General features: G+C 43.5%; 1 protein-coding gene and 1 pseudogene across 1 annotated transcript in view; one reads left to right on the top strand and one right to left on the bottom strand.

Annotated features, from left to right (window-relative positions):
* Positions 1–15,941, top strand: part of Sstr2 (somatostatin receptor 2) — a 62,681-nt gene that overhangs the window by 36,677 nt on the left and 10,063 nt on the right. The window lies entirely within an intron of this gene.
* Positions 2,278–2,553, bottom strand: LOC102017980 (annotated as a pseudogene).

The raw sequence follows: 15,941 nt of genomic DNA, 5'->3' as shown, positions 1-15,941 counted from the left end.
GTTCTGTGGGGCACTTTGCCTCTCATCCTAGTCCAGCCTCCTATAGGCCTCCTGAGACCATCAGTGAGATCTGAGTAGCTGGCTCTCGTAACCCTCAGAGAATGTTCTGGGACGTATGCACAGATGTCCTGCTGTGTTCTTTGGTTTGCATAGAGCCCAGGAGCCCTACAGGTAAGAATTTGAACTCTGCCTACAACTGAAGTTCAGAGGTAGTGGGATACTTTTTAAATCATTCTGGATAAGGAGAACACATTGCAATTGATTGTTATGATTTTCTCAGACATTTTTAAGCTTCAGATTTCCCCTTCTATCTCATTTTATACTCTTTGTAGAATACTTGTTGAAGAAACAGGTTATTTATCCCATAGGATAAAATGTCTAGGCATCATCTGATTTATTGCTTCCTTCCCTCAAGTTCTCCCATGGCTCCCATAAAAGAAAAGGTTCTGGGACTTCAGTGAGCCTGAGAATCGCCCAGCAAGCTTTCTGAATTCCAGATTCTCTGGCCCCTTCCCCAGAAGCCCCAGTTTTCCCAGATGTTTACAAGAAACCAGGTAGCAACATTCTTGGGATGTCCCCTGGTGAACCCTAAGTGACCACATGTATAGAATCTTTCACCCATCCACCCCCTTGCATCCCCAGTTCATATACAGAAAGCCAACTATATTTATTTTCTGTTGCTACCAAAGTACCACAGTCTGGTGGCTTAAAGCAACACAAATTTCTTGTCTCATAGTTCTGTAGGCCGGAAGTGTGAGACAGGTATAAGCAGAGCCATGCTCCCTGGGCAGGTCCTGAGAAGGGTCTGCCTTGCTTCCTCAAGCCTCCTGATGAGCTGCACTCACCCTTGGCACCCTTGGCTGTGGCTGTGTCACTCCCATCTCTGCCTCTGTGGTCACACAGCCTTCCCTTATGTGTCTGTGCCTACGGCTCTGTTTTCTCTTCTTAGAGATTAGATTGTGCTACAACCAATGCTAATAGCCTCACTCTAACTCACAAGAAGCTGCACAGCCAAAGACAACACTAGACCATACACAAAAATAGAACTCTGACCCACTCTCTACAGCCAGTCCAAGAAGTTAAACAATAACCCCTGTTGCAAACACCCCAAACAGTCAGGGCCTGATTAGTAGTGACAGCTTCCTTAACTGCCCCTGCTTTCAACATAGGGCTAAGCAGAGGAAGTCAGATATGCTCCCCTAGCCAGTCACACAGGATGCTACCAACAGCCTGCCCATTCCAACAGCTGCTGGCTGGGGCCAAGCTTCCTTCTTTCCATTGTACAGCTTTCCTGCTCCTCTGCCTGCCCTTGACTCTCTGCCAAATATAAATGGTGGTTGTGGATATCCCCACCCCCACTGCCCACTGAGCTCTGAACAGCCTTTGCTTGTTCTCATTCAGGTAGTCGTCATTTGCCTCTGCACTTGATCACATCTGCAAAAACCTTACTTCCAAATAAGACCACATTCATGGGAACCAGGGCTAAGAACATCAGTGAATCTTTGGGTGGGGGGTGTAATTTAACTCACAACACAAGGCCCTTTAAAGCTTGACCTTGGTCCTACCTGCCTTTCCTCTCCCCTACTTGCTTTGTTTCTGTATCAAACTACCCTCTATGCCCTGGTGAAGACATCCTGACTCTACCCACCCCAGGCAGAGGCAGGATCCCACCTGTGTCTCTCTGCCCTGCAGTTTTATGAGCTCTCTGAAGGGTGGGGTTATGCTTTTCATCTCTTTCATTTTCTTGCCTCTCCCTGGCAAGAAATTATGTCTAGAACTGAGTAAATAGTCAGAAAGTGTTTGTTCACTAGGCATGGTGGCTCATATCTCATGATAGTTAACTACTGTGCCAATCTGAGGGTACCTCATTCTACATTAAAGATTTTTTTAAGGGCTTGACATGCCTCAATCCAAGCTCTCCTTGACTTGAAGGTTTGTGTTGAGAAGTCTGCTGTGATTCTGATGGGTTTTCCTTTATAGGTGATTTGTTTCTTTTCTCTAGATGCTTTTAATATTCTGTTCTTGTCCTGAATTTCTGAAATCTTGATTATTATATGCTTTGGTGTCGATTTATTTTGGTTACAGCTATTTGGAGTTCTATATGCTTCATTTATTTGCATGTCAAAGTCTTTTTCAATGTTTGGGAAGTTTTCTGTCATTATTTCTGTTAAGAGGTTTTAATGTCTTTTGTGCTATCTCCAGCTTTCTCTGCTGACTCAAATCAATCTTTTTTTAATTTAAAACCAAAACATTTATTTTGAGAAATCATTGAAATTCTCAAGATGAACTGGATGCTGCAACAGCTGGTCTCTGGGGTTTAGGTGTTTTTCCTTTGTGGAATCCATGCCTAAATCCACAATACATAATTTTTAGGTGCCTCATTTGCCCAGTTCCACTGGTATTTCACCTTTTAGCCTTTGCACTCCAGTTATACTTTCTCTTGTATTTGCCACAGGTCAGCTTCTGAAGGTGCCAGGCCCTAGAGCAGCAGCAGTGGCACAACATAGGCATCTTATTACAATGCTTTCCAAAGGATGATGTTCCCTTTTTCATCTCACTTGTGTCACCGAGACCAAAGAGAGCTCCAATCAATCTTCTGTTGTTCTTCTTTGTTTCATCTTGTAGCTGTTGGATTGACTTTTCATGGTTTCTTGCTATTTTAAAGATATCTTTCTTTTCATGGTTGCTAGATCTGATATTCTATCCTTACCTTCATTCAACCTGTTGGGTACACTTTCAGTGGAGTTTTCAATCTCCTGGATATCTGTTTGGATCTATTTCATGGATTCCCTTGCTTTCCTGTGTTGGGCATTCATGATTTCTATGATTTTCCTGAGCTCCTCTGTTTTTTATGTGTGTCTGCTTTAATGTCTTTGATTTTTTTTTTTGAGACAGTGTCTCACTCTGTAGTTCAGACTGGCCTTGAATTCACTATGTAGCCCAGGCTGGCCTCAAACTCATGGCAATTCTCCTGCCTCAGCATCCCAGGTGCTGGGATTACAGGTATGTGCCACTGTGCCTGGCAAATGTCTTTTCATTTTGATTGTCATTTCCTTCTGCACCTTAGAGATTACTTTTTCTGTAGCCTCTTCCATTTCTTTTTCACTTCTATTGCTATCATTTCAGAAAGTTCCAGTCATTGGTTTCTGATTTCCTCTATATCTGTTGTGCCAATCTGAGTAAGAAACACCCAGCTGGTTGGTTTAGCATAGTTCTAGGTGTTGATGAATGGATTTACTGAAGACCAACCCCCGGTGTGAATTGTAACAACCAACAGGCTTGTGGTCTGAATGGAATAAAAAATGGAAAGAAGAAGAAAGACTCACTCCTGTTTCTTCGGAGGAGCTCCACTCTTTGCCTTTGCCTTGGACATCCATCTATTGGCTTCCAGCCCAGACTTTTCAACCTTCCAGTACAGATCCTTTGGCTTTCTGATACATACTTCCATGGAAATCTAGAGTGAGCTCCAGGACTTCAGCTTTTGACTGGATCCTTTGAATCTGCAGCATGCAGAGAGCCCTTCTTTTTTTTTTTTGTACTGGGAATAGAACTCAGAACCTAATGATTGCCAGGCAGGCACTTGTACCACTGAGCTATATCCCTGGCACTAGACAGCCCTTCTGCACTCTTCCACACCTGACTCTGCAGGTGGTCATTGCAAAGCTACCTTGTAAATCCATATAGATTTAGATAGATGTAGATATAGGAATATATATATGTGTCTTATATTAAATCTGTTTCTCTAGTGAGCACTGACTGATACACATCTCTAAATACAGCACTCTGAGAGGCTGAGTTTGAGCCCAACCTGAGCAACTTGGTGAGACCCTGTATCAAAATTTAAAAATAGCTAGGGATATAACTCAGTTCAAAGGCCCCACATTCAATCCAAAGCATTGCAAAAAAGGAAAAATGTTTGCTGTATGGATCATCCTTGAATTGAAAAAGAAAGTTCTCAAATTCTTCCTCCCCCTCTCATACACCCCATACCCACACATGCCTGTCTGCAGTGGTTGCTATCACTTCACAGTCGCTACCAGCTCCCCCAAACACAGTGCAAGAGAAGCCCATTCACTGTCTGCTGTAGTTGAGGGTGGTTTGTCCCACAGTATTCATGCTGAGGATTCATTCCCCAGGGTGGCAGTGTAGGGAGGTAAGGCCTAGTGTCAGGTATCCAAGCCACAGCGTTAGAGCCTTCATGGATGGATTAATGCTACCTTGCAAAAGCGAGAGAAATCTTGCTCCCATGGGACAAGACCCATTACCATGAAAGCAGGTTGTTATAAAGCAAGGTTACTTCTCCTGGTTTGTCTCTCCCACCTGCCCTGCCATTTTCCACCTCAGACTGGTGCAACATGAGGCCCTTACCAGATGTGGCTGCTTGATGTTGTAAGTGAACACAAACCTCTTTGCTTTATAAATTTTCCAGCCTCAAGTATCTTAATATAGCAACAGAAAAATGAACCAAGATACTATCCAACTCCACCATTCTCCCTACCTCTTAAATTTCTTCCTATATCATTATGTATGTATAACACTGACCACCTTTTACGAAACTCTTCAACCATATACTTTTTCTAGCCAACCATCACTGTCTTCCTCATCTCAACTAAGCTGGTGAAAGAACTGACTACACTTGCCATCTCCACCACCTCTTCACCCATGACAGCTGTCACCTCTTTTCAAGGCCCCAGCAACTTCCTGGTGGTAAATCCCACATTCATTTTCCAGTTCCCCTCTTCTAGAAGCCAGCCTCCCTATAAGTTTCACACTGTCCTCTCTCAGAGAGCCTATCTCACAAATGTTGACCTTCACATTTCTTCCTCTCTCTCACCTATACACTTTGTCTGAAGCTAATAATGCAAATGTCGAAGTCACCCTTTTTCCTCCCAAGATATCTAAACACATAAACGCATTTATTTTTTGCACCTGTCTTTAGCTGTCCCCTAGGCATCTCAAATGCAGTATAATCCAAACAGAAATCCTTCCCTCTGCCCGCTGTGTGCACCTCCCCTCATGCCTCTACCCATCTGCTCAATGAAGGCAGGAATCCAGGAATCCTTGTCTCTGGCTCACTTATCCCTAAAATTCAGTGAGTCCTTGGGGGCTCTAGATTATTCCCTCCTAAAGCTCTCAGATTTATAGCCTGTGTTGCACACCCATTGCTACAGTCCAAACCCTTGACAGCTCTCTCCAGAAAGACTCCAATAAGGTTATAAGTACCCTTCCTCCTCCAACCGGTGTTATCCACTTGTGATCCATTCTCCCACATTCAGGCCATTATCTCCATGAAAGTCAATGATCACATCACACTTTTGCTGAAATTTTCCAATCCCCTGTCCATCAGTCCTTCAGCATAAATTTCAGATTCCTTGAGTAGACGATACAAACCTCCTTAACCTCAACTCTTGCCATTCCCCTCCCGCTCCCAATTTCCCTGCAGCCCAATCACCCAATCATAGTGACTTTTTCTTCCACCAGGCTCTTCATTGCTTCAGGGCCTTTGCATATCTCAGTGCCCCACTACTCAGAACAATTTTTAATTCCTTCTGTATTCTATAAAGTCTCTGATTCACCCTTCCATTCTCAGCCTAGGTACCCATGCTCTAGACTTCTTAACTCCTCCCCCTCCAGCTCTAATCTGGCTTCAGTCTCTTCCCATGGGCTACTGTTATAGCCCCTGGACATATATTGTGACAGGTGTATTTCTGCCTTATTCAGGCTGCAGTTGGCACAAAAGCAGGTATTCAGTTGATTAGATTAGGTTAAGTGAATAGATGGAGAGATAGATGATAGATGATAGATAGATAGATGATAGATAGATAGATAAGGGGGCAGATAGGTAAGAAAAGAATACAAGAGGAGGAGCTGGCAATCTAGGAGCAGGATTAAGGAAGACACAGCTTCAAAAAGTGGGAGGTGGTCAATTACATCATATGGCATAGAAGGACAACAGACAGCTATCTGCCCTATGTAGATTCCCTGACTGGAAAGAAATGACTGTTTCCACAAATCTAGGGGACTATTCCACCATGCTGGTCATGGTCCCAATTCCCTCTGTTCTGCAGAGGCCAATTCAGTATAAATGAATAGATAGGCACAATGCAATCCCACTGTAGGCTGGACCACCATCCCCACCACTACTAGCCTAACAAATAAGCTTCAGAGTGGGAACCAGGACCAAGTAGTGAGCTGTGTGAACTGAAGAACACTTGGCTAACAAATCAGTAACTCCCTCTGTCTTAGTTACTTTTCGCATTGCTGAGACAAAATACCCAACACCCAAAGTTAAAGGGGAAAGGTTTATTTAGCTCACAGTTTGTAGAGGGTTCAGTCCATAACTGGCCGGCTCCAAGACAGGGTGGCATATGGTGGAGGGGCTACAGTTCATGGCAGCAAAAGATAGCAAAAGTAATAAGAGAGCATGGGAAACCTCTTTCTGTCTCTCACGTTATATCCAGTGTACTAGGATTAGGGTGGAGCCAATCCAATCAGTGGACTGATCCAGCAATCACCCATCCCTAAGCTCAGCACCCATACTCCCAGTATTGCACTACAAATCAATCACAAACTCTAGGTTCAGCCACCTCCAAAAAAACCCTATGACTCCATGAGGCTTTGAGGGGACATCTAGACACAAACCATAACACCCTCCCAAGTTAACCAGGCTGACAATGCTTCACTGGTAAAAATAATTAAAAACTGAAAACATTCACATACACATCAAAGCAAAACATAGGAAAACACAAATGCAAAATACCTATTAAAGCACCTAGTTAAATATGCAGATTAGACACATGTGAATGTCTCCTCTTTCTTCTAAACTACTCTAAAATTACAGCACAGAAATTTTTAAAGCACATATTTTAAAGAAAAAGAAGAAAATGACATAAAAAATGACAACAAACAAGAAAATGACAACAAAATTTTGGAAGTTGGACAATGACCACCAAGATAACTGACTTTACAGAATAGAGAAAATGAAAAAGGTGGCTACATAGATAAAGCTAACAGAAAGAAAGTCCAACCAAGCTGCAGAACTCCAAACATATCCAGGAACTGGAAACTCCAAGCCAGTTTGGAAAAAAGAGGATAGTTGATTGACTTTACGACAAATAGATCCTTAGATCTATTCCCATATGCTGTGTAGCTTCCTCTACTTCCATTTATTTTCTTTTTTTCATCCACCTTCTCCTCCTCCTCTTCCTTCTTCTTTCTCATTGTTGTTTTGTTTTCTTTTTTATAAAGTTTACGAATTAGCTGAAACATTCAGTCTCTAGGTTTGGGCATATCAGTTCTCCTACAAGATGAAAATGTAGTACAATACTACAAATAGGAAAATTAAATCAACATTTACGTACTGCACAGTAAAAACCTAAGTCATCTTCTACTTGGCTCTAACATCACTAGTAGCCAGAGTTATAGAACTTCAAAATGCAGGCTGGGGTTTCTTGGGACAACAAAAACTCAGTGAAAACAATGAGAAGATTGGGAGGTTCTTTAACAAAGCATTATGCAAATTTACATATACAATGAATTCACCCTCTGACAGTCACTGTGTACTATGAACCCCCCAAAAAGCATTCTAGTGCTTCTTTCTTAAATATAATTAACCATGGATCACCAAGAACGTCTGCCAAAAACCTTGAACCACAGATAAAGAAAAATAAGAGAAAGGAATCTGAAGGAAATAGACAAGCAAGAAGTAGAAGAGAACTGAAAATAAGTAAAGTTCTCAGAAACTCGAGATATAAATATCACATATATGATACAAGAACAGAAGGGTGTAAAAAGATGCTTGGAGAATAGAACAAGCTCTTAGAAATTAAATATACAATGGATGAAATTAAAAAATCAATAAAGGGATTAGGAGTAAAAGATCACACAGAAAGTAAGATAAAAACAACAAAGACGTGGAAAAGAAAAAAGCCAAGGGAATTAGAAAATTGGACTGTCTGAAAAACAGGACCAGCTGAAAGAGAGACAAGAGCAAAAGAAGCAATATAATTTGAAAAACCTAGTGGGGCAGCATCTTTCAATAATAAGGAACGTAAGTTTCCAGATGAAAGGGTCTCACTGAATGCAAAATACAACAAATTATAAAAGATTCACTCCAAGGCATAGTCTTGTGGGATTTCATGACAGCTGTAATGAAGAGAAGATTTTAAAAATTTGTAGGGAAAGGATGTGCACACCAACATCCACATGGGAAGAATGAATGCCTTCAAAATTTTGAGAGAAGAAGATTCCCAACAGTGGAATAAAATTCTGGACATGGTCAAATCATCAGTCACAAGTGAGGGCATAATAAGTGCATACTTAGATAAGCATGGGTTCAAAAAAATCTACATCTGTCATATCTGTTGCTACATAAAGATTTGTTTTAGTGGCTCAAAACAATGGACATATATTTTCTGAGTCAAAAACTTCGGACTGGTCTAGTTGGGTGGTTTGGACTCTGAGCGTCTCATGAGGGAGCAATGAGGGGTTGCTGAGGTTGGCTGAGGCTGAGGGATCAATTCCAAGCTCATTCACAAGGATGTTGGATGGAATTTCCAGCAACTCACTACATAGCACTTGTATTAGTCAGCTTTCTCGCTGCTGAGACATAAAACCTGATGTGCACATGTTAAAGACAGCGCTCATGGTTTCAGGGAATTCAGTCCATGCTCAGTTGGCTCCAAGCCAGAAACAGCATGGCAGAAGGACATGGTGGGGGAAAGTTGCTCAACCAGGTGAACCAAGGAGCAAAGAGAGAAGAAAGGAGTCAGAGACAATAATACACCCTTCCAGGTCACATCCCCAGTTATCCTCTTCTTCCAACCAGACCCAACCTCCTAACAACACATCCAACTATGGACTCAGGAGTGGTTCATCCTCTGATGAGTCCAGCATCCACATGGTCCACTCACCTTCCAAAAGCCCCACCTCTGAACACAGGAGACTTTGGGGGTACACCTTAGATCTATACCATAACAGGTCTGCTCATAACATGGCAACTGGCTTCACTTAGAAGGAGTGATCTGAGAGAAAGAAGAGGAGTGGAGAGAAGACAAGAGAGGAGATGAGATGGGACAAAATACAGGAAAGCAAGCCAAAGACAGCCTCCATGATAAAGCCAGGCTTTTATGCCTTAATCTCTGAAGCAACACACCACCATTTCCATCCTAGTCTATTGGTCACATCAGCCAATTCTGCTACAATATGAGAAGGACCACACAGCTGTGACTGCAAGGAGATGGCATTATCTGGGGTTGTCCTGGAGGCTGACCGTCAAGCCCCCTTTCTCAAGGAGCCCCTGCAGGTGATGTTCCACCAACAAAGCAAAGCAAGCCAGACCCAGAGTGAGTGAGAGGGAACATAAGGTTGATGTTGGAAAGCCAGAGATGATGATGGTGAGAAGGCCTGAGAGCTACTCTGCAGATTTAAGGGACAATTGCTCCAGGCCGAGCAGAAGAATAACAGGGTCCAGGAAGGAGATCTGCAAGCCCCAAACCGCAATGAATATGTTGAATAAATTTTTAGTTGTCAGAATTTAAGGATGACTTTTTGATAGGTACATAAAAAAGTAAGCAAAAAAAAAAAAAAAAGAAAGAAAAAAGAAGCCTACTGTTTTTTAAAAGAGGTAATCATTAACTCTATGGAAAATAAAAGGCTGTACAAAAAGGAGAGGCCAGCAGAGAATAGTGCTTGGCTCAGCTTTAAATTTTATTTATGTAGTTATAATGCAATCACTGTCCACTGCTCTGACAGAAAGGATGATATCAACAAAGGATGATAGACTCATATAAGGAATGCTTGAATTTTTTAAAATGTGTTGCAGTAAAAGACACATTGCCAAGAATAATGGGGTAAGTGTGTTCCAAATGTGAGGCAGTGTTTTGAATGGGGTTAATGGTAACACATTCACTGTAATAAATTTTTAAAATTTAAACATTCACTGTATTTGAGGGGCTGGGGATACAGCTCAGCAGCAAAAGCACTTGCCTGGCAAGCTCAAGGTCGTGAGTTCAATTCCCAGTACCAAAACCACCCCTCCAAAAAAAACCAAAAAAAACCCCACTGTATTTTTTGATCATCTCTCATTGACCAATGATTTGTGGCAATTTCTGTCAAACAACATTATGGCATGTCCTCATGCACCTTATTCATCAGACCCGGCGCTATGTGACTTCTGGCTCTTCCCAAAGTCAAAATGACCATGAAAGATAAACACTTTGAATTGATTCAGGACAGCATGGCAGCCAAGACCGTGCAACTAAAAACACTCACCAAGGACATCCAGAACCACTTCAGAGAGCAGCAAGAACGACGGGAAGGATGTGTTCAAAGCAAAGGGAGATTCATGACGGTGTGTCTTTCACTGCGATGAATTTTTAAATTTTTTAAAACATTAACTATATTCTTATCACCCCTTGTATTTTGGGAGGGAAAGAACTAGGAAATGCACCGAACAAATAGTGAGTTGGATATCTTTCATAATAGGAATTCAGTAGAATCTAAACACACACACAAACACACACACACACACACACACACACACAGAGTCAAGAAATAGGAATGCATATGCGCCATTTCTAGCACGAAGAGGTAAGTTAATGGAAGAAAGAACAAAAAGGATTAAAAGTGTTCATCTTTAGGGAATATATCTGAAACAGAGAAGGATGGAGTGGCCCTGTGCTGTTTCTCATTAGAAGCCCCATCTTGCAGTTTGACTTTTTGAGCCATGTGCATATATAACTTGATTAAGAGAAAATTCAATTTAAAAGGAAACGATTTGACTGGTCAAAGAAATCCTTCTACTATCTTGTACTAAAGATCAGATCATAGTATAAGCATATATTTTACTATCTGGACCTCAAGTGAGAGAGAATGATGCAAACTGGGGAGAAATTAGGATGAGAGAGACCCAAAGCCACTAGGCAGCCTCTGTGTGCTCAAGTTACAGCGCTGCCTGCCTGCTGCCCCACTACAGAAATACATCTGATGCTGGTTAAGTCACGCGCCACTAATTGCTTTTTGACAAACTGCCAGTTTCATAGCAAGATACCAAAAAACAGGGACTAAAATAGCTTTAGACATAAAAATCCCTTATAGCCTCTATCTTGACTACTATATAAGAGAGAATGAAAAACAAAGTTTGATTTCTGAAGGTCTAAGACATAGGGGCACATGAAATGCAATCCTTGCCCTGCTCACTTTCTGCTAAGGATTCAGGAGCCTTCTATGTTCCTTTTCCCTGACAGGACACAGTCAGAGATTTGATCTCAGGGCTTAGAAAATAAGTTTTCTTGCCTTTTCTCTGAAATGCTGTATTACTTTTCTTTTCTTTTTTAGCACTGAGGTTTGAACCCAGGGTCTTCATAATGAACTAGTACATTCCTAGCCCTATCTTGTTTTGTTTTGTCTTGTCTTATCTGTCTCATCTTGTCTTGTTTTGACACAGGGTCTTGCTAAGTCTTTAAACTGCTTAGGCTGGGCTAAAACTTGTGATCCTCCTGCCTCAGCCTCCCCAAGTGCTAAGATTATAGGCCTAATATGCTCTCTTTGTTTATTGGATGGATGGACAGACGGACTGATGGATGATGGATGGATGGATGGATAGCAAAGGTGTTTATACCTGTGTAGGAGGACTGTGTACAGATGTAGTCTTTAGAGGAATAATCAGAGTATCGGTTGCCTGTTTTAATCCCTTGGTTTGCTTATTTGTACCTATCAGAACTATACATAAAAGTGTGTATTTGCTATTTCTAAATGATCTAAGAGTTGAATAGCACTAAAAAAGTGTTCAACTTGGAAAACTAAATAGGCATTCATAGGTCATTGACAAATCAACTTTGGGACTTGTCCTTAAAAATTTGGAGCTGAAACCATGACGTTTAGAATAGACTCCATGCCAAATCTTCACGGTAGAGAAGGGATATGATTTTTTTTTGGGTACTGGGAGTCAAACTCAGGACCTTGCACTTGTCAGGCAGGCACTTGTGTCACTGAGCTATATTCTCAGCCCTGGGATATGATTTTTAGACCCAGCTGTACTCTGCTAAATTGTTTAAAATTTCTACATGCTGTGTATATGTAGGAAAGTTGTATAAAAAGTCTAAGTTCTGTGTAATTGAGCTTATGTTTGAAAGAACCCCGAGTGAGTCCTTCTACAGTGTGATGCTGTGAGCCGATACCTCCCCAGTCACCGGCTCTGCTGGGTCACATTAGGATCCTACAACATTCTTACCCACTTCGACTATGGGAGCCAGGACACCCATTAAGCCTTACATCCAATTACTCAAAGGAGTTCAATGTTTCTGCGGGCTACAAATGAAGCCTGGGAGTTGTCATGCTTCGCCACCCCAAATAAAAAGAGTCTTTACAGGGAGAAAGACAGAGTAGCTGAAGAGGCATGGAGAAATTAGTTTTTGGCAGCAGCCACAGGAACAATCTGTTGGAGAAGAGATCTGGCTGCAGGAGAGGGAGCTGGGAGAGAGGGTGGAGCGCTGGGGGAGGAGCAGCAGCAGCCGTCTGGGGCCATGGGGGCGCGAGGAGGAGGCACATGAATGACTTGAGGGATGGCGAAGCCTCCCACAGCCCCTCCCTAGTCGGCCTGGCCATCTGTTCTGGGCCTGCCAGCAGGTGGGCACCATGAAGCTTGGGGACCGGCAGGCACATCAGCAAACAAAGCCCTCGGGCCACCCGCCTCAACAGGAGAAGAGAAAAAAAAAATCCCAATGGATTCTTGCTTTGGGAGAGTGGCCAGGTCTCCTCCCTGAGTCTCACCTCTCTGAACAAAGCCCCTCCCAGACCTGCAACCAAAATCTACATCAATGCCCATGGGTCTCCACAGAACTACTGTCCATGTCAAGAATGAAAAACCTATGCTTTCTGCCTTGTAGATACTTTTGTGGCATGCAGCAGAAGCCTCAGCTGCAAAAGTCTCATTTGGGGTTTAGGATGCAGCTCAAGAACAGGCAGGGCTCCTAGAGACAGCTCACCAAGCCCCTTGCCCAAAGCCTCTTGTCTACAATAACTCCCTGCTTCCTCCCTCACTCATCTGGGCTTCCAGCAATCTCACCTGGACCAAGATTGCAAGAAGCTGCAAATGCCTCCTTCCAGGAAAGCCGTCCTGATCTTGCCTTGGGCGCCAGAGAAAGGCAAGAGGGAGAACAGCCTCTCAAGAAAGAAGATGGAAAGTCAGAATCTGCTGCGCAGGATGACTTCCAAGGCCTTGCCATCACTGGGGGGGGGGGCATGGCGTCCCAAGATGGACAGGAAGGTGGAGAGGAGAGGAAGAAGAGAAAAGCAAAACTGGGGTGGGCTTTGGGCTCCATCCTGTAGGGTCTGGTGCCTGGCTTCCAGAGGTGAGGAGTTCTGTGCGCTCACCCCACCCTGGGGCCAGTTTAGGAACTGCAGCCTCTTTGGCAGAAGATCTAAAGCTGTAGGGTAATCCTTGCCCCATCATAGGCGAGGGTTCAAAGCTTCGTTTTCCCCAGTCTCAAGTTTCTCATGCTCAACTATGCCCCCAAAATATTAAATAGAAAATTTCAGAAATAAATGATTCATAAGTTTTAAGTAGCTTTTATTAAAGTATACTGTTTTTTTTTCTTTTAAAGAGAAAAAAACAATAACAAAATAACAACAATGAAGGCAAAAACACTGTCATAATTGTTCTATTTTATTATTAGTGCTTTTCAATCTTTTACTGTGCTTAATTTTTAAATTAAACTTTAGCACAGGCATATATGCATAGAAAAAAAAAAACACGGTATATATAGAGTTCTGTACCAACTGTAGTTTCAGGCATCCACTCAAGGGTCTTGGAATGCTTCCCCCAAAGGAAAGGGGGACAAATGTTCATCTACTGGAGTTGACCAACTCTTGGCTTTGTTTCTTACCCTTCAGCAACAGAAATGCTTGGCTCTGAGAGAAGGTTCTAGATGCTCTGTGATCGGTACAAAGACCACCCTCCGACAATGCCAGGCCAGCAGATCCCTCCTGTGGGACTGTGCCCGCCCCCAGCCCTATCACATGTAGTGCATGTCCCATTCCCTGTTAAGAGTAAACTATCATTCTCCTGCTGGAAGGAAGGGACAAAGAAGGTGTCCAGAGCAAAGAGGGCCTCTCATGGAGGGAGGTCAGACAGGGACTCCTTGTGGAGGTCCCTGGTTGGCAGTGACACACAAAGCACACAGACCTCAGGAGGGAAGACGCCAGAAGCAGGACCATCCAAACCAGGGTGGTCATGCTATCACTTTGGCCAAGGTTGAATCTGGGCCTGACCTCCATTGCTCTAAACACAGACACAACCACTGAGACCACTTTGTTGGCTCTGGCTCATTTGTGAAGTTGCTGCTCCTCTCACAAGCTATGAAAGAGCTACAAGACACAGTGCATTCATAATCAGCATCTGCAAAAGGGCATCGAGGCACCTCCGTGCTGCCTTGATACACACTAGGAGACAAGGGGCATTTGCTCCCCCAAAGGGGCTCTCCCTTGGGACAGGGAAACCTGTAGTCCTACCTGTAGGCACATGTCCCCAGGCCCATGGGCCACACAAACCCTGCTCTGCACTGCTCTGCACTGCTCTACCCTTGCATCAGGATTCAGCCAGGAGTACAGACCGAGACGCTTGGGGGCTGATCCAGGGCAGTCTTTCTACCTCCTTCACACTAAGTTCCTTCACCTCTGAAATAAGGAGCTTTCACTTGCAGTGGCTCCCAGACCCAGCTCACAGTAAGAGTATCCAGGGAGCTCCTGGGCTCCCTCCCAGGTCCATTAAGTTGGAATTGCTGAGGATGGAGCTAGGCTGGGCATCCTTACAGCGTAAGCCTCCCAGGTGCTTCTCCTGCAAGGCCTGCTGGGGGTGCTGTGAATGGCACCCTGTTGCAGTAAGTCTACGCATTCCACCCGCTGGCAGCTCTCTGCTCCCAGCAAGAGGTCCGCCCTCCTCGGGGAGCAATGTGTCTCCCACCTGCACAGCAGGAGGGAACCGGGAGCCTTGCTTCCTGGCTCAGACTTGAAAGGAGATGAAAGGGGGCTTCAGGAGGACTGGATGGTTGTCAGGGCCTTGGAGAACTTGCAAATCAAGCACTTAGAGCAACTAAGGTCATTCATCAGGGGAGGAGATGGTCTCTCCTCTATTTACTCAAGCCCAATTTGCCAACACGTGTTGCTCTACAGAAGTTGCCACAGGTATCCCCACCTGGGAGGGCACAGTGGCTCACCTCTGTTACTTAGCAGCTATGTAGCTTTGGGCAGGGTACTTAACCTCTCTGCCACCATTGCTTCATTTACAACTGAATATATTAATTATGCAGATGTTCTTGACAGGATTGCAATGAGGATTAAATGAATTAATACAAAATCTCTAGTACAATGCCCGGTATGCTGGAAACACTCAAGCAGTGTTAAAAAAAATTATTCACTTGGGGGCTGGGGATTTAGCTCAGCGGCACAGCGCCTGCCTGGCAAGCGCAAGGTCGTGAGTTTGATTCCTGGTACTGGAAAAAAAAAAAACACAAAAAAAATTATTCACCAGGAAGATTCCCAGGGCTAAATAAATTGTGAAACACTGGGTTAAAGATCATCAGGCTTTACTGCAAGGCTTCTCAAAATGACAATATTAACAAGGCTAATGGCATGTACAACAAAGAATGAGAAGATTAAATGAGCTAATAGATGCATGAAACAGTTACTGCCCTGTGCACAGAACGGATCCTTAATAAATGTTACTTCTAGGTTTGATTTTTTGTGTTTGCTTTCTGGTCCTGGGAATTAAACACTCTGCCACTGAGCTATGTACCCAGCCTTTTTGCTGCTCCTTCTTCCTCCTCCTCCTCCTCCTTCTCTTCCTCTTCTTCTTCTTCCTCTTCCTCCTCCTCCTCCTCCTCCTCCTCCTCCTCCTCTTCTTCTTCTTCTTCTTCTTCTTCTTCTTCTTCTTCTTCTTCTTC

This window comes from Chinchilla lanigera, unplaced genomic scaffold (assembly GCF_000276665.1).
Source record: "Chinchilla lanigera isolate Chin_1 unplaced genomic scaffold, ChiLan1.0 scaffold00077, whole genome shotgun sequence".
Lineage (NCBI taxonomy): Eukaryota > Metazoa > Chordata > Mammalia > Rodentia > Chinchillidae > Chinchilla > Chinchilla lanigera.
Note: the sequence above shows the minus strand (reverse complement) of the source record. Positions and strands in the feature narration are given on the sequence as shown.